This window comes from Schistocerca nitens, chromosome 6, assembly GCF_023898315.1.
Source record: "Schistocerca nitens isolate TAMUIC-IGC-003100 chromosome 6, iqSchNite1.1, whole genome shotgun sequence".
In the NCBI taxonomy this organism is placed as follows: domain Eukaryota; kingdom Metazoa; phylum Arthropoda; class Insecta; order Orthoptera; family Acrididae; genus Schistocerca; species Schistocerca nitens.
The window spans coordinates 599,734,950-599,754,018 of record NC_064619.1 but is presented as its reverse complement, the minus strand read 5'-3'; the positions used below and the strand labels follow the sequence as shown (position 1 = coordinate 599,754,018).

Genomic DNA, 19,069 nt, shown 5'->3' with positions numbered 1-19,069 from the left:
GAATGAAATTTTCACTCTACAGCGGAGTGTGCGCTGATATGAAACTTCCTGGCAGATTAAAACTGAGTGCCGGACCGAGACTCGAACTCGGGACCTTTGCCTTTCGTGGGCAAGTGCTCTACCACTGAGCTACCCAAGCACGACTCACGCCCCGACCTGACAGCTTTAATTCCTCCAGTACCTCGTCTCCTACCTTCTGCATGGTTCGCAGGAGAGCTTCTGTGAAGTTTGGAAGGTAGGAGACGAGGTACTGGCGGAATTAAAGCTGTGACGACGGGGCGTGAGTCGTGCTTGGATAGCTCAGTGGTAGAGCACTTGCCCGCGAAAGGCAAAGGTCCCGAGTTCGAGTCTCGGTCCGGCACACCGTTTTAATCTGCCAGGAAGTTTCAGATTCAGTATCGCCTCATTATCCGATGTTTAAATGTAATCAAATGGTTCAAATGGCTCTGAGCGCTATGGGACTTCAGTCCCCTATAACTTAGAACTATTTAAACCTAACTAACCTAAGGACATCACACACATCCATGCTCGAGGCAGGATTCGAACCTGCGACCGCAGCAGCCACGCGCTGTAAATGTAATAGTCGTGTAGCAATACGCTTCAAAGGCTTTTATTTCATACTGGTCTGAACTTTTTATTATCTGCGTTTCACATTGTTATATAATCAAACAAGACTTCCTAACATTTAAACTTATATCCCACACTAAAAAAAAATGGCGTGGTACCTGTGATTAGTACAACGGGTTCCATGGAAGTCCAGGTAAATGTCCCACATAGCATAATACTGCTCCATCAGCCTGTGTCGTAGTGCCCCGAATGTTTCGAGCAGGCGTTCACCTGGAGGACGACGTATCCACTCACAAGCATCGGCCTGGTGTATCAAGAAACGTGATTCACCGGACCACGCAAAACGTTTTCAGTGATCTAACGTCCATTGTCAATGCTCCCATGCCCACTAGAATCGTAATCGACGATATCGTTGGGTAACCACGGGCAAATTTCGGTCTCTGCTGCGGAGCCTCAGGTTCAACAATGTGCGATGAACGATAAGGATTGGACGTCCAACACCTTGTCGCCTAGTTGTGGATTGATCGACCTTCAATCACTTTCCACAGATGCACCTTCGCCGTTTGTGAGGTTCTCAGCCCTAGGCACAGCACAATGGTTCAAAAATCTGAATACCTGCCAAAATTTCAAAGTTTCTCAAAGATGGCCAAAAGTGGGTGTAATGGATGTTCTGAAACTTGGAATAAAGCTTGGAATTGAAAAACTGAGAACTGCGGATCCAGTATGGTGAAAATAATCGGGAAAAAATTAATGAGTTGAACAAAAGATGTTTTAGGTAAACATTTATATTTTAAATGGTAAATTTTATTACAAAACTGCCTATATTACTGTCTTTATTACAAAAAATATATATTAGTAACAAAAATTGAAAGCTTCATAGGTCTTCTTAATCCTATTCCTCTTGTGCCTATTGTTCTTCATCTTCATTTCCTTCCTCATCTTCTTCCTTACCGATATTTGTATCCTCAACATCGTCCACAGCGTCTGGTTCCTGGCAATACTTTGCACCAAGCATCAAGAGGGCAACCACTTCCGACGACAAAGTTTTCACTTTACTCGGAGATGATTTCTGAAAAGTAGAAATATAGGAATCAGTTATTGCGAAAAGTCTGTGGAACACCACCTTCATATTTTTCATGCTAAAAGACTTTCGGACAAAGCTTAGACACTATTCCGTTATTAACGTGTTTGCTGATTCCTGTGCATCTTCCGACAGGTGGCCTATTGATAAAAACATAGAATAAATTATATCTGGTGCGTGTATCAACATTCTGTTGGCATACTGTACCAGGAGCGTTCTTTGACATAGTGTTTGGCTGTTGCAATGGCGTCGCTTCGAAACTTCTCGACGCCAGATTCTATTTTCTCAGCGTAAATAACATTTTGCGGTTGTCACTGATAAAATGTATAAAAGACGGAGTTGAGACCGAGAGCTGCATTTTAAGTCTGATTCGCGAAGATACTAGAACATACTTGAGGACGGAATGAAAACTAAGGCGAAATGTGGTGCAATGTAAAACTTTTCTCTTTTTTCACTCGCGTTTTACAATTGTCTTACTTACACTCCGGTAAGAAGTTAATTAATAAAAACCAGTTGTTAATGAATGTTTAAATAATGAAACAGGTGTTCGTAATTAACTACATACCTTCTGGAATAGCCTCCAGTTAAAAATTCGATCTCATTTCGCTAAATAAAAATATTTCATCCGAACGACGCAGTACTTTTCCAGCCCGGCTAGCTCACCGCGCGGCTCACAGACGACTGCAGCGTTGGACCTGACATTTAACAATCGGAAGAAGCGGCTACTAGCCTCTAACATCCGGATTAAGGGGGGTAGGACGTTAAACGGGCCGACTTGAAGGAGGAGAGGCACCACAAGACGTTTTAATTTCCACTGTCGATACTTTTACAAATAAATTCATAAAACATTGTCAGCATGACCAGGAAGGTTTCAGTATTCACATTTATAGCAGTGGAAGTTCAAAAACATAAGAAAATAACTTTTTTTACATGTGAGATTTCATCATTTTTTCGCTTACTATTGGCTGCATTTGTTGCTATAGCTACACTTTTCTTCATAAATAAGAGAGATTTTTCGATGAATGTAGGACAGCGTACAAACCATACTTACTATGAAACTCTAGAATTTTCCAAATCTATTAAAAACTGTGGTGAAAATTGAAATAATTAACTATAAAATTTGAGTTTTTTCTAAACATGAAGTTTAAAATGTAACAGCTCATTCATTTTTTCAGAAATTAAATAAATTCTAGAGTTTCATACATCTGTGGGTATGGTTTGTGTGCTGTGCAAAATTCATCGAAGAATCTCTCTTACTTGTGAAGGGAAGTGTACCTGTCGCAACAAATGCAGGCAATAGTAAGTGAAAAATTGATTAAATTTCACATGTAAAATAATTATTTTATTATGTTTCTGAACGTCCACTGCGGTGAGTGTGAATCTTGAATCCTTCCCGGTCATACTGACAAAGTTTTATGAATATTTTGTTAAAGGATCAACAGTGGAAATTAAAATGTCCTGTGGTGCCTCTCCTGCTCCAAGTCGGCCCGTTTGACGTCCTACCTCCTAACGTAGTCCCAACAATACTCTAACCAAACTGCTAAACGAAACTTCTTAACTCCGGACGCTTTTTTCATGGTAATTTTCTCGTATTTTGACCCGATGTGAAGCCGGCCGTAAACTGTACCAGTTGTCAACTTCTCTTGGTCAGTGATTTCTCGATTTCAGTTGCAACTCGTCAGTAGAATGATTCTTCATTCTTTTCTGCTCCGCTTACACTCTTCCCTTAACGCATCAAATGCCCACAACGCCACAGGGCATCATTCAGTCTCGCTGTGGAGGCTAGTCGCAATGAATTTGTCTCATCATTCTATTTCTCTTTTTCAGAAACGCTTTTTTTTGCAATTGGCAATATGTATTCCTTTACCCTTTACTATACGACCCTTTTCACTTACTTTCCTGTCCAAAGAAGGGTACTACGAGAGGCGTTCAATAAGTAATGCTACACATTTTTTTCTCTACCAATTTCGGTTGAAAAAAAAATGCGGCATTTGTTGTGGGACATGGTGGAATATTCCCACTTCAGCCCCAGTTTCATGAAATTCCGATTTGTGGCGACGCTATACGTAGTTTTCAAAATGCCGTCTGCAATAGAGAAGCGATCCAAGCAGAGTTGTCGTTAAGTTTCTTTTGGCGGAAAAACAGTGAATCGCATATATTCATAGGCGCTCGCGAATTGTCTGTGGAGTCCTGCTAGTGAACTAAAGCATGCCGAGTCGCAGGGGGAGGCGTCCGTCATTATCGCAACAAGATCGCGCGAACCTGTCGCATCTACCATGTGCCGGCCGGCCTTACACAGCTGTGACTCCTGCAGTGTGGGAACGTGTAGACACTCTCGTTTGAGGTGATGGACGGATTACGATCAAACACCTCACTCTAAAACTGGACGTCTATGTTAGTAGTGTTACACACTCGTCCTCCAGTAGCGGTACCAAAGGTGTGTGCCCGCTGAGTTGCTACCCACCTAACAGAAGACGATAAAGAGCAACGAAGGACCACCTCAGCGGAATTGCTTGCGTGTTGCGAGGCTCATGGTGACAATTTTTCTCTTACTTCGACAAAGGCGGTGAAAGAGGATGAAACAGGAATTCATCATGAGATTTTTCACTCTGCAGGGGAGTGTACGCTGATATGAAACTTCCTGGCTGATTAAAATTGTGTGCCGGACCGAGACTCGAACTCGGGACCTTTGCCTTTCGCGGGCAAGTGCTCTACCATCTGAGCTACCCAAGCACGACCCACGCCCCGCCCTCACAGCTTCACTTCTGCCAGTACCTCGTCTCCTACCTTCCAAACTTTACAGAAGCTCTTTTACGAAACTTGCAGAACTAGCACTCCTGAAAGAAAGGATACTGCTGAGACATGGCTTGGGGGATGTTTCCAGAATGAGTCAAAGGTCCCGAGTTCGAGTCTCGGTCCGGCACACAGTTTTAATCTGCCAGGAAGTTTCAGGAATTCATCACTTCGAACCGGAAACGAAACGGCCATTATTGGAATGGCGCCACATCACCTCTTCTCCGGAGAAAATGTTCAAAACAGCACCTTCATCTGGTACAGCCATGGTGACGGTCTTCTGCGTTTCTGAAGGGGTTTACTGGTTGATGTCCTCCTTCGTGGTGCCACGATCAGCTCTGAAGTGTACTGAAGTTGAAGAAACGACTTCAGCATGTTCGTCGCCACGAAAATGCAAACGAACTTCCCGGCTGCATGACAACGTAAGTTCTCACACATATTAGAGTACACGAGAGGAGGTCGCAACAACCGTTGGACTTGTCTTCCTCGCCGATCCTACAGCGCGGGTCATGCACCTTTGGACTTCCCTGTGTTTGGTCCAGTAACGGCTGCACTTCGTCGGAAGCAATATGCGGATTACAGGGAGATTACTGATGCAGCTAGACAGTAGCTTCGTCGTACCATTAGAGCATCTACACCTACATCTACATCTACGTGATTACTCTGCTATTCACAATAAAGTGCCTGGCAGTGGGTTCAATGAACCTCCTTCATGCTGTCTCTCTACCGTTCCACTCTCGAAAGGCGCGCGGGGAAAAAAGAGCACTTAAATTTTTCTGTGCGAGCCCTGATTTCTCTTATTTTAACGTGATGATCATTTCTCCCTAAGTAGGTGGGTGCCGATAGCATGTTTTCACAATCGGAGGAGAAAACTGGTGATTGAAATTTTATGAGAAGATCTCGTCGCAACGAAAATAGCCTTTGTTTTAATGATTGCCACTCCAACTCACGTATCATGTCTGTGACACTATCTCCCCTATTTCGCGATAATACAAAACGAGATGCCCTTCTTTAAACTTTTTCGATGTCATCCGTCAGTCCCACATGATGCGGATCCCACACCGCATAGCAATACTCCATAATAGGGCGGACAAGCATAGTGTAAGCAGTCTCTTTGGTAGACCTGTTGCACCTTCTAAGTGTTCTGCCAATGAATCGCAGTCTTTGGTTTGCTCTACCCACAATATTATCTATGTGATCGTTCCAATTTAGGTTATATGTAATTGTAATCCCTAAGTATTTAGCTGAATTTACAGCCCTCAGATTTGTGTGACTTATCGCGTAATCGAAAATTAGCTGATTTCTTTTAGTACTCATGTAAATGACTTCGCACTTTTCTTTATGCAGGGTTAATTGCCACTTTTCGCCCCATGCAGATATCTTATCTAAATCATTTTGCAATTCGTTTTGATCATCTGATGACTTTACAACACGGTAAATGACAGCATCATCTGAAAATAATCCAAGAGGGCTACTCAGATTGTCCCCGATGTCGTTAATATAGATCAGGAACAATAGACACTTCCTTGGTGAAATCCGGATATCACTTCTGTTGTACTCAATGACTTTCCGTCCATTACTACGAACTGTGACCATTCTAACAGAAAATCACGAATCCAGTCGCACAACTGAGGCGATACTCCGCAGGCACGCAGTTTGGTTAGAAGACACTTGTGAGGAACGGTGTCGAATGCCTTCTGGAAATCTAAAAATATAGAATCAATTTGACATCCCCTGTCGGTAGCACTTATTACTTCATGAGTATAAAGAGCTAGTTGTGTTTCAAAAGAACGATATTTTCTGAATCTGTGCTGACTATGTCAATAAATCGTTTTCTTCGAGGTACTCCATAATGTTCGAATACAGTAGATGTTCTAAAACCCTACTGCAAATTAAGGTTAGTGATATAGGCCTGTAATTCAGTGGATTACTCCTACTTCCCTTTTTGGGTACTGGTGTGACCTGATCCATTTTCCAGTCTTTAGGTACGGATCAATCTGTGAGCGAGTGGTTGTATATAATTGCTAAATATGGAGCTATTTTATAAGCATACTCTGATAGGAACCTGACTGGTATATAATCTGGACCGGAGGCCTTGCCTTTATTAAGTGATTTACCTGCTTTGTTACACCGAGGATATCTACACTACTGGCCATTAAAATTGCTACACCACGAAGACGACGTGCTACAGACGCGAAATTTAACCGACAGGAAGAAGATGCTGTAATACGCAAATGATTAGCTTTTCAGAGCATTCACACAGGGTTCGCGCCGGTGGCGAAACCTACAACGTGACGACATGAGGAAAGTTTGCAATCGATTTCATACACAAAGAGCAGTTGACCGGCGTTGCCTGGTGAAACGTTGTTGTGATGCCTCTAAGGAGGAGAAATGCGTACCATCACGTTTCCGACTTTGATAAAGGTCGGATTGTAGCCTATCGCGATTGCGGTTTATCGTATCGTGACATTGCTGCTCGCGTTGGTCCAGATCAAATGACTGTTAACACAATATGGAATCGGTGGGTTCAGGAGGTTAATACAGAACGCCGTCCTAGATCCCTGCGGCCTCGTATCACTAGCAGTCGAGATGACAGGCATCTTATCCGCATGGCTGTAACAGGTCGTGCAGCTACGCCTCGATCCCTTAGTCAACAGATGGGGACGTTTGCAAGACAACAACCATCTGCACGAACAGTTCGACGACGTTTGCAGCAGCATGGACTAACAGCTCGGAGACCACGGCTGCGGTTACCCTTGACGCTACATCACGGACAGGAGCGCCTGCGATGGTTTACTCAACGACGAACCTGGGTGCACGAATAGCAAAACGTCATTTTTTCGGATGAATCCAGGTTCTGTTTACAGCATCACGATGGTCGCATCCGTGTTTGGCGACATCGCTGTGAACGCGCATTGAAAGCGTGAATTCGTCATCGCCATACTGGCGTATCACCCGCCGTGATGGCATGGGGTGCCATTGGTTACACGTCTCGGTCACCTCTTGTTCGCATTGACGGAACTTTGAACAGTGGACGTTAGATTTCAGATGTCTTACGACCCGTGGCTCTACCCTTCATTCTATCCCTGCGAAACCCTACATTTCAGCAGGATAATGGACGACCGCATGTTGCAGGTTCTGTACGGGCCTGTCTGGATACAGAAAATGTTTGACTGCTGCACTGGCCAGCACATTCTACAGCTCTCTCACCAATTGAAAACGTCTGGTCAATGGTGGCCGAGCAACTGGCTCGTCACAATACGCCAGTCACTACTCTTGATGAACTGTGGTATCGTGTTGAAGCTGCATGGGCAGTTGTACCTGTACACATAATCCAAGCTCTGTTTGACTCAATGCCCAGGCGTATGAAGGCCGTTATTACGGGCATAGGTGGTTGTTCTGGGTACTGATTTCTCAGGATCTATGCACCCAAATTGCGTGTAAATGTAATCACATGTCACTTCTAATATAATATATTTGTCCAATGAATACCCGTTTATCATCTGCATTTCTTCTTGGTGTAGTAATTTTAATGGCCAGTAGTGTACTTCTACGTTTCTCATCTTGGCAGTTGAGCAAACAGCCCATCGCGATACTATGGGGTAAGCCCACCGCACTGAACGGAGATCGAATTGAGAAATGTTTTGTGGCGAAAAGGGTGGACAAGGGAGGGGAACAATGTGGTATACTGAAATCCTGAAGACCGAGCGAGGTGGCGCAGTGGTTGGCACACTGGACTCGCATTCGGGAGGATGACGGATCAATCCCGTCTCCGGCCATCCTGATTTAGGTTTTCCGTGATTTCCCTAAATCGCTTGAGGCAAATGCCGGGATGGTTCCTTTGAAAGGGTTCAAATGGCTCTGAGCACTATCCGACTTAACTTCTCAGGGGGCCGGCCGCGGTGGTCTTGCGGTTCTAGGCGCGCAGTCCGGAACCGTGCGACTGCTACGGTCGCAGGTTCGAATCCTGCCTCGGGCATGGATGTGTGTGATGTCCTTAGGTTAGTTAGGTTTAAGTAGTTCTAAGTTCTAGGGGACTGATAACTACAGCAGTTGAGTCCCATAGTGCTCAGAGCCATTTGAACCATTTTTTTTCTTCTCAGGACATCAGTCGCCTAGAACTTAGAACTAATTAAACCTAACTAACCTAAGGACATCACACACATCCACGCCCGAGGCAGGATTCGAACCTGCGACCGTAGCGGTCGCTCGGGTCCAGACTGTAGCGCCCAGAACCGCACGGCCACTCCGGCCGGTCCCTTTGAAAGGGCACGGCCGATTTCCTTCCCCATCCTTCCCTCACCCAAGCTTGCGCTCCGTCTTTAATGACCTCGCAGTCGACGGGACGTTAAACACTGATCTCCTCCTCCTCCTGAATGAAACGAACCTGATTTCAGGAAATAAGTGTAGCATTGCTTCTTGGACGCCCCTCGTATTCCGAATAGTTCTAGTCACCTGTGCGAGGTGTTCACTGTTTTTACAGTTTCGGGTCTGTTATTTTGCGAAGCGACCACTCACTTTGTGCACGGCGTGAGGCTGTGCGGAGAGCGATGTTTGCGCGGGGTGCCCGCGTGTCGGTGTCTGTAGCGAGTTGTTGGGTTAGCCGCAGGTCTCACGAGTCCGCACCGCAAATGGGCGCCGGTCGCAAGCGAGAGACAGTCGCGGTGGCGCCGGCCGTGTTTTGCTGGCGGCGGCTGAAATACGGGCGCGGACAGCGGACAGCGCGTGTGGCGGGGCTCGGACCGCGGAACGCACAGTGGCGAAGCGTGGCGCGCCATCCGCCCCCCCGCAGGTGCTGACCTTTCGCGCGGGTGGACGGCCCCTCACCGCCCACCGACGAGGCCGCCGGCCCCCCGTACGCATCGCCGCGCAGGTTAATAAATCTACGCCGCTGCGAGCGCGCTACAATTAATTATGGCCAGCAATTATCAAAATTGGCGCAAATTCTAGTTCACGCGGGAATGGTTCATTAGGACGCGCTTTGCCGGAACATAATACTGACAAATTGCGCGATCGTTTGATGTGACGTCTGACGCCGGCGCTGCCTTTGATGCGAGCCATGAAGATAATGGCAGACACTTGGCCTGCAGCCGCGGCGCGGGGCGCGGGAAAACCCTGCAGCTCTGCTGGCCGGCAGGCTGCACTTCCTGTAGGCGAGCTGTCGACACCCGCACGTCCAGCGGTCCACCACCGCATTCAACAAACGGAGGACCATTTTCAAGTTACGGGCTCAAAGAAACGTTATAGAGCTATCATTTCTACGGATCGAGGGATATGCTAGAATAGTAAGGAACAAGAAAGCTGACGAAATAAATCTCGGGTGAACAGCCTGGTATGAGTGTGCATAGGACACAATATCGGCCACGTTGCCATCATCATAACAAAATTCAGACGGAATAAGTTATACATTCCTGTTCAAAGCTCAATCCATGGTACCCAACTTGCTGGGCACAGTGCACTCTGTAAATTCTCGTGAAGCAGAGTAGAAACACGGAAGGTCGTGCAAAGGTTACTCGATACCTCTGGTAGGCAACACATGGGTACCCAGAGGTAACTGCTTGTCACTTCACTTCACTGGAGTGACAATTCAACTGGCTTCACAACTATAACTGGCCGTCTTTGAGGCTTGTGGCCACCTAAGTACTGGACGAGCAGAAGGTTAGTTTTCTTGCTCTCTTTCCTCAGACGTGAGCAACATAAGAGGGTAGGCGGTGACTTTGGCACCAATGGCGCCGCCTGTCTCAGTAGTACCTTCCTCAAGCCTGACCGTAAACATGTCATGTTGTTAACGTTTACCAAGTAGGAAACCTGGCAGAACATACTGTATTGGAGGGCATATGCCGCAGAACACAGCAAACTGTTTGTCTATAACTTATTATCAGATAGAACTGGAGTCAGACCAGAATTTGTGTTAAAAGCCGGCTGAAAATGTTCAAAACCCACACTCCAGCTGACTGGACTCACTCAGCTGCTTGCCTTGCAAGCTACTGTACTGTACCTTGTATTTCTGTATAAGAGTAGGTTTGTGTAGTGGAGAATCTGAATAGAAAATTCCCAGTGAGAGGTGTTTTAGCCCCCAAGATGATGGTTCACCTTCGTACAACTTCACATATTTCAAGAGGACTATGCAGTGATTAATGTGTAATTAGGAGAAGAAGGCATTTGGTTGTTTCCCTCGCCATATTTTCGCCTGATTTGCACACGGATGAAACAGTGTACTTAAGGTGCAGTCGTCCCTGGAATCCAGTAACATTGAGGTATGCTTGCATGAAGACGCTTGCTTCTGTTTCTGACTGTTTCTCGACACTTTTATATGCTCTGAAATCCATCGCTGTCACTGTTTGACGCAAAAGTCGTCGTGTCTAATCTACACTCCTGGAAATTGAAATAAGAACACCGTGAATTCATTGTCCCAGGAAGGGGAAACTTTATTGACACATTCCTGGGGTCAGATACATCACATGATCACACTGACAGAACCACAGGCACATAGACACAGACAACAGAGCATGCACAATGTCGGCACTAGTACAGTGTATATCCACCTTTCGCAGCAATGCAGGCTGCTATTCTCTCATGGAGACGATCGTAGAGATGCTGGATGTAGTCCTGTGGAACGGCTTGCCATGCCATTTCCACCTGGCGCCTCAGTTGGACCAGCGTTCGTGCTGGACGTGCAGACCGCGTGAGACGACGCTTCATCCAGTCCCAAACATGCTCAATGGGGGACAGATCCGGAGATCTTGCTGGCCAGGGTAGTTGACTTACACCTTCTAGAGCACGTTGGGTGGCACGGGATACATGCGGACGTGCATTGTCCTGTTGGAACAGCAAGTTCCCTTGCCGGTCTAGGAATGGTAGAACGATGGGTTCGATGACGGTTTGGATGTACCGTGCACTATTCAGTGTCCCCTCGACGATCACCAGTGGTGTACGGCCAGTGTGGGAGATCGCTCCCCACACCATGATGCCGGGTGTTGGCCCTGTGTGCCTCGGTCGTATGCAGTCCTGATTGTGGCGCTCACCTGGACGTCGCCAAACACGCATACGACCATCATTGGCACCAAGGCAGAAGCGACTGTCATCGCTGAAGACGACACGTCTCCATTCGTCCCTCCATTCACGCCTGTCGCGACACCACTGGAGGCGGGCTGCACGATGTTGGGGCGTGAGCGGAAGACGGCCTAACGGTGTGCGGGACCGTAGCGCAGCTTCATGGAGACGGTTGCGAATGGTCCTCGCCGATACCCCAGGAGCAACAGTGTCCCTAATTTGCTGGGAAGTGGCGGTGCGGTCCCCTACGGCACTGCGTAGGATCCTACGGTCTTGGCGTGCATCCGTGCGTCGCTGCGGTCCCGTCCCAGGTCGACGGGCACGTGCACCTTCCGCCGACCACTGGCGACAACATCGATGTACTGTGGAGACCTCACGCCCCTCGTGTTGAGCAATTCGACGGTACGTCCACCCGGCCTCCCGCATGCCCACTATACGCCCTCGCTCAAAGTCCGTCAACTGCACATACGGTTCACGTCCACGCTGGCATGCGTTATCGAACTCAGCTGCTGAGGCAGGTAAAATTAAGCTACTGACAGATAATAGAGAGGCATTTATCAATAACTTGTCCAACACTTCATAACTAAATGGAACGGGAAGATGACCTTACACGATGACCGTTCAATAAATAAGGCAATACGTTTTTTTCTGAAAGCGGGTTGGTTTTATTTAGGATTTCAATAAGCCATTTTATTCCCCCCTCTTTTGGGTACAAACCCTATTTTTCAACATAATCTCCATTTAATGCGACGCCTTACGCCATCGTACTGGGAAGGTTCGAATACTACTGGTCGACGTTGCAACCAGCGTCTTGCTGCATCATTATCCTTCACATCACCCACATACTGCTTCCTGCAAAGTGCATACTTTGTTGGAGCAGACAGAAGGACGTCGGAAGGAGCGAAATCCGCGCTGCAGGGTGGCTGAGGAAGAATAATCCAGTGAAGTTTTGTGAACTCCTCTCGTGTGAAACTTCCTGGCAGATTATAACTGTGTGCCGGACCGAGACTTGAGCTCGGGACCTTTCCTTTCGCGGGAAAGTGCTCCGCCATCTGAGCTACCCAAGCACGACTTACGCCCCGTCCTCACAGCTTTACTTCCGCCAGTACCTCGTCTCCTTCTTTCCTAATTTCACAGAAGCTCTCCTGCGAACCTTGCAGAACTAGCACTCCTGGAAGAAAGGATATTGCGGAGACATGACTTAGCCACAGCCTGGGGGATGTTTCCAGAATGAGATTTTCACTCTGCAGCGGAGTGTGTGCTGATATGAAACTTCCTGGCAGATTAAAACTGTGTGCCAGACCGAGACTCGAACTCGAGACCTTAGCCTTTCGCGGGCAAATACTCTACGATCTTTTTTTCCTTTTTTTTGTCTTTTTTTTTTCAATGTCAGAATTACAACCTTTGCTCACATACATATTGTTGTACTACCGCATAAAAAGTGTCTACAATGTCCAAATGTTGACATATAATGGATAATTAGACAATTAATTAAGTAAGGAAATGATGTAATTAGGCTGTTTAGGTTTCTATATTGGTAACGCCACGTAGCGCTCTGTATGAAAATCACTGACCGTGCTGTGTGCAGTCTGAGGCTGGTCGGTATTGTTGCAATATTCGCCATTGTAGTGTTGGGCTGTAGGCTGTTAACAGCGCGTAGCGTTGCGCAGTTGGAGGTGAGCCGCCAGCAGTGGTGGATGTGGGGAAGTGAGATAGCGGATTTTTGAGAGCGGATGGTCTGGACTTGTGTCCATCAGAAACAGTACATTTGTAAGAATGGATGTCATGAACTGCTATATATATTATGATTTTTGAACACTATTGAGGTAAATACATTGTTTGTTCTCTATCAAAATCTTTCATTTGCCAACTACGCCTATCAGTAGTTAGTGCCTTCCGTAGTTTGAATCTTTTATTTAGCTGGCAGTAGTGGTGCTCGCTGTATTGCAGTAGTTCGAGTAACGAAGATTTTTGTGAGGTAAGTGATTTGTGAAACGTATAGGTTAATTTATTCAGGGCCATTCTCTTGTAGCGATTATTGAAAGTCAGATTGCGTTGCGCTAAAAATATTGTGTGTCAGTTTAGTGTTGATCAGAATAAGTAAAGAGAGTAATGTCTGAGCAAGTTCAGTTTTGCTCAGCTGTTAGAAAATCAAATAATGTAAGAGGTTTATCAGCACAGTAATTCATTAAGTTGTCTAAGGGGACGTTTCATATGTCGACTCTTAGCCGAAGATACCTCACTGGAATCTTCTGATTTTTTCTTGTAGTTTGTGTAATTAGTGTACCTTTTGTTTATTGCTAGCGCGTAATTGTAGAGAGAATCTCCTTTGTAGTTGCAGTCTTTCATTGTTGTACAGTAAAGCAGTTGTGGCATGTATATTTGCACCAAGTATTTCGCAGCTGCGCTTGCAATTAACTAGATGTTATTTTCAGTGCTATGTTAATGTGTTCTCTTATTTTTTCTCTTCAAATTGTGCTTTTCTGTGTTATTGTGTGAAATATTATGACAATAATGGCGTGTGAAAAACGTAACACTAGGCTCCTAAGTAAACTGAGAAATAATAGTGATGACGAGCGTAGCTTATCAGCACCACTGTGTTATGAATTAACAGACATTCGAAGTAGTCATTTGATAATTGTGCATAGGGAAATGGAGCGGGCGACAAATAATGGTGTAGACAGTGAAACAAGTAGTGAACAGGGAAGCATTATCGATCGATCGGTCGGCAACAGCTCGCCTCAGGAATCCGAAATGACATAACACAATATTGCAAATATTGTAGACTCAGGTTTTGGGTCCTCACCGTTTTCTCAAATGAGTCAAGACACATTTTCTTCTTGTCAGAATGTGAATGTTGCCAGTGAAAATGCACTGCCAAAAAGCATAGAGAAACAGATTCCAGACACTAATACATTATTATTGCAATTAATGCAACAAATGGAACAAAATCAGAGACAAACACAGCAAAAGCTTCAAAAGTTAGACACAATGGAACAAAATCTTCGGAAGTTAGACACAACTCTTGAACAAACACGTGAAGATTTAACTACTGAGTTACATAACATTGAATCGAAATGTCAAAAAGTCTGTAATGACGTAAAAACACAAATTTGTGAGCATTTTCAACCTATTTTTTCGCGGCGTGAAAATGCATTACAGAAACACGAAGCAGCCGTAAAAGAACTGCAGACTATTGTTCATGAAAATCATGAGGACTTGCAAGCTAAAATTGACGCAGTTGCATCTGCCGATTCGGTTACGCAACTTGCAAAAACTCAGGAAAACTTAAAGGACACAGTAGATACTCTGAAAATTGGTTCAGAAAGACACATGGAGGAAATTAGTTCATTATCAGAGAAAGTAGTTGAACTTTCGGATCAGCTAAATAATTTATCTACGAAGGTAGATGATAATCTGAATGACACAAAACCGGTAGTCTTTAATGACACAGAAGAGAGCGAACAAATTAGGAAATTCAAACAAAATCAGAATCAAATTAATACGCAGCACCAAAGAGAAATCCGGGAAGTACAAGATCAGCTGACACAGGTAATACAAGAATTACATATTTCAGAGGACACGCGCTCCAATACGGGAAGAAGGACATAGAAATACGGAACAGCCACTAAATAATAACACAGGGCACTTCGGAAATTATGAAAGAAATTGGCAAGGTACACCGAATTTTGAGATGGAACCACAGAAACGACGTAACAATGACCGACATGCGACTCGCCGACATGATGATTTTGACTATAAGCTGTTTATTACTACACGTAAATTCAAAACATTTAAAAATTCCGGCAACGACATTCATCCACAAGCGTGACTTCATCAATTCTCTCATTGTTTTCCTCCCAACTGGTCATTAGACCACAGATTGGAATTTATGTGTGGCCACTTAGAGAATGAACCAGCTGTAAGAATGCGATCGGTCATTCACGATTGCCACAGTGAAGGAGAATTTTACCATGCCTTCATCTCAGGATATTGGTCTCAAGCCACACAAGACCGAGTAAAACATAGCATCATAATGATGAAACATTTCGAACAATCTGAATTTTCCAGTCTTCTGAAATATTTTGAAGACATGTTGCACAAGAATCAGTAACTGTCAAACCCATACAGCCCCTCAGAACCCATCAGCATTTGCTTAATCAAATTACCTGAAGATTTACGACATATTATTTTGGCAGGACGTTGCAAAGACGAGATTGAATCTTTTCAGGGACTCTTACAAGAACTGGAAATTGACATTGACAATCGCGGAACGCGAAAACAAAAACACAACAATTGCAGGTCACGTCCGTCACAATTCCGCGATGAAAGAAATAATAACTGGACACGACAAGGCTATTCTCACAACACAAATCGTGACCAAAACAGACACCACCCTTATGACAACCGTTGGCAGAATAATAGTTACAGAGAAAGATCGCACTTCCGTAATAATGAATATGACTGAGGTAACCATAGAAACAGACAATATGGGAACCAAAACAATTATTATCAAGCGAGACAGAATAACTTCAGACGCAACAGTCCAGTGCGCAGTTACGATTCAGGAAGAAATTGTCCACCACATGACCGACAAGAAAGAAACTATAGAATCTACCAACATGACGACAGACGATATAATCATAACGACAGACATGAACTGCATCAGAACTGGCGGGATTCAAACAGGGCAGGGCCCTCTCGACAAGGTGAATTTGTAGAAGTTAGGCCTCCTAATCCCAATAACGATGCGCGCCAACAAAGAGACAGACAATGACTCGCACCGCAGGCAGCCACGTGGGCCGGCTGGCTCAGCGAAAAATAACATGGACGCTAACCTTGAGAAAAATTTGAGCATTCTTTACCAATGTATACAACATGATAATTGCTTTGAAGTTGAAACTCTGCGCACTAGAAAGGGTATAGACTTGCACCACATTTCACATGCAAACCGTTTATTGAGAGATAATCTGCTTTTTAACTTATTCTTTGCCATAAAATTTTTCACTTCACGCTACTAGTACAATTTGTCAAACTGAGAAACTGTTAACATGCAACAATGTTTTGAAGTTAACTATCCAGTCTAGAATCTAGGGAACATATTTAGACAGTAATTGCGAATGCATTGTTATAGTGAACAGACGACACAGTGTTACTGTGTGTGTACATTCTTGCTTGTTAGTTGTACGATTATGTAACGACTATAAGGCTCACATACTTAGAACATATACCAGTACTGCTAACGAGATTTTAATGCAATATTTTGGTTTACTTGAGAATCTGAGAATTTTTTTTAGGTTTTGAAATTATTGCAGAAAGCTACGACATTTTTGAGATTTGACTGAGGTGTTATGATATTATTATTACGACGACGATGTGTATTATGCTGTTGAGGTATGTTTACACTAATGTATAGTTTATTTCTATTATTTTGTAAAGCCTTTATTACTACAAATGTTATCTGTATTATTATGTTTCTAATGATGTTTTCTGTATCTTTGTAATTGTATTCTCCTGCTATAAAATTGTAATAGACACCAGTTCAACAAATTAAGTAACTTGTAAGCATTCATTGCAGTGCACACGTTTCTGTTGGTCATAGTATATGCACAATATGTGAAAAAAAAGAGGACTGTTAGTGCTCCCACATGTGTTGATAATTCAGCAAGGGTCTGGTTAACAGCATTGCTGGTTCTATGGACAATTCCAAAAACTTTGTGAGTGCACAAGTGGTGGTTATGGACTTGCTATATTATCTGCAAGACTCTTCAGTGTTGATTGTGCACCCGCACAGTCACAACAGATTGCTGCTGGCCGTCTTTACAAGGACTACAGTGGGTCTGCATCTTTGATGACCCACCAATACCATTATTTCTACAAGGACTACAGTGGGTCTACACCTTTGCTGACTCACCAGTACCATTATTTCTACATGGACTGCAGTGGGTCTGCACCTCTGATGGCCCACGAATTCCATAATCTCTACCAGGACTACTGTGGGTCTGCTCTGTGATGACCTACCTACCAATATTCTTCAAAACTTCGACTGACTCTGCTGTGGGTTTGCTCTGTTGAGGCCCATTACCTGTCTGCATGTTAAGAGTCAGCACTGTTTGTCCGTTGGAAGGACAACACTACTTCTTCAAGACTGCATGGAAATCCACTACTTGCGTGAGCATTTTCTTTTACTGCTCAGACTTTGAGAAAAAAACTACAATTTTAATATGATGATGATCAGGACTGTCTTTATGGACTGTGAGAAAATTTTAGCTTTTGACGACCATTGTATCAATAAGTGTGTGCATTTGATATCTTTGTTATTGTAATTATGAATTTTTTTTTCAAATCTGTATTGGTCACTGCCCAAAATAATTTGAAAATTTTTTTGTGGGGAGCACAAAGTAAGTAGGCTGTTTAGCAAATTTAGCATTTTTTGGCTGAGAAAAGAGTTGTGTTGCTTAATATATCGGTCGCCCCTCGTATGTGGTACACAGAAATGTACCCTCTGCCGTGCACTTTGCAGTGGCTTTCAGAGAATGCAAGTTCGAGAGGCACTGTGACGTGTTTTCCAGAGCCAGATGCATTGTAATGTTGCTACACGCTGTCCAATCTCGCCGGTGCACTGCCCCACCACGCGCCCCCTCTAGCACTGATTCCACCAGATCCCGCCTCCGTCCACCCACCGCCCTCGCCCTTGACCGGCCTGGCCGACCTCAGCGACCCCTGGGCAGCGCCGTCGCGGCGCCCCGCCTCAACAGGCGTCCTCAGGCGACGCCGGACCGACGCCGAAGCGGCGGCGGCGGCGGCGACGGTGGCGGCGGGCGTCGCCAGGGCGTCCTTTATCTCCGCCGGCGCCGGAAGCCGCTGCCTGCTCACAGCCGAAATTACGTTACAAATCCCGCGGCGGCAAAAAGGGCCACGAGGGAAAATAAAATAACTCAACAGTGATATATTGTGCAGCGAGCTTTCATCTGGAGGGGCATCCTCTGCAGGGCGTTAACGACCGCCCACAAGAGACTTTTATTGGGACTCGTCGTACGAGCCTCGCTACCTCAGAAATTTTGTTTTGTGGCTTGTCGCTATGAGCCTGTTAACATTCTTGTAACTACTAAACGCTTCTCCACAAGGTAACTGAGCTCAAACTCGCCTCTGTAGTCACTTGCCCGCGTTGCACGAGGGCAGTTAGAAAACAGTGCCTCCTACTCTTTTTCTTCTTCGTTAAGTTGGTAAAACAGCAACCATGAATTTGGCACATTTCCACAAACCTTCTACAATCCATTCCAATAACATACATCACCATATCGTATACGTTTAAGACAGCGTTATGTTACTGAATTCCTTACTGCAGGAGTTGTGACGCCCAATCCCATTCTTGAGGGGCTGAAGACGCTACGGGAGATGCTAGGGTGGATGTCAGCACCGTTAGGAGATTGGTTCGTTGCTCTAGAGAACCTGAAGGACAAAAACAGTTGGCCGATGAAACAAGAAGCGGTCAGCCAGCAACTGCAGTGATTTGGTGCAACATGCTGCATATCGACCAAGTAGTCCACTATGACCGCAAGGTAACATTAGATG

General features: G+C 45.0%; 1 non-coding gene across 1 annotated transcript; it reads left to right on the top strand.

Moving 5' to 3' along the window:
• Positions 1–288: 288 nt before the first annotated feature.
• Trnas-cga (transfer RNA serine (anticodon CGA)) lies at positions 289–362 on the top strand. Its single transcript has one exon. It is a non-coding gene; the product is annotated as a tRNA-Ser (tRNA).
• Positions 363–19,069: the final 18,707 nt, after the last annotated feature.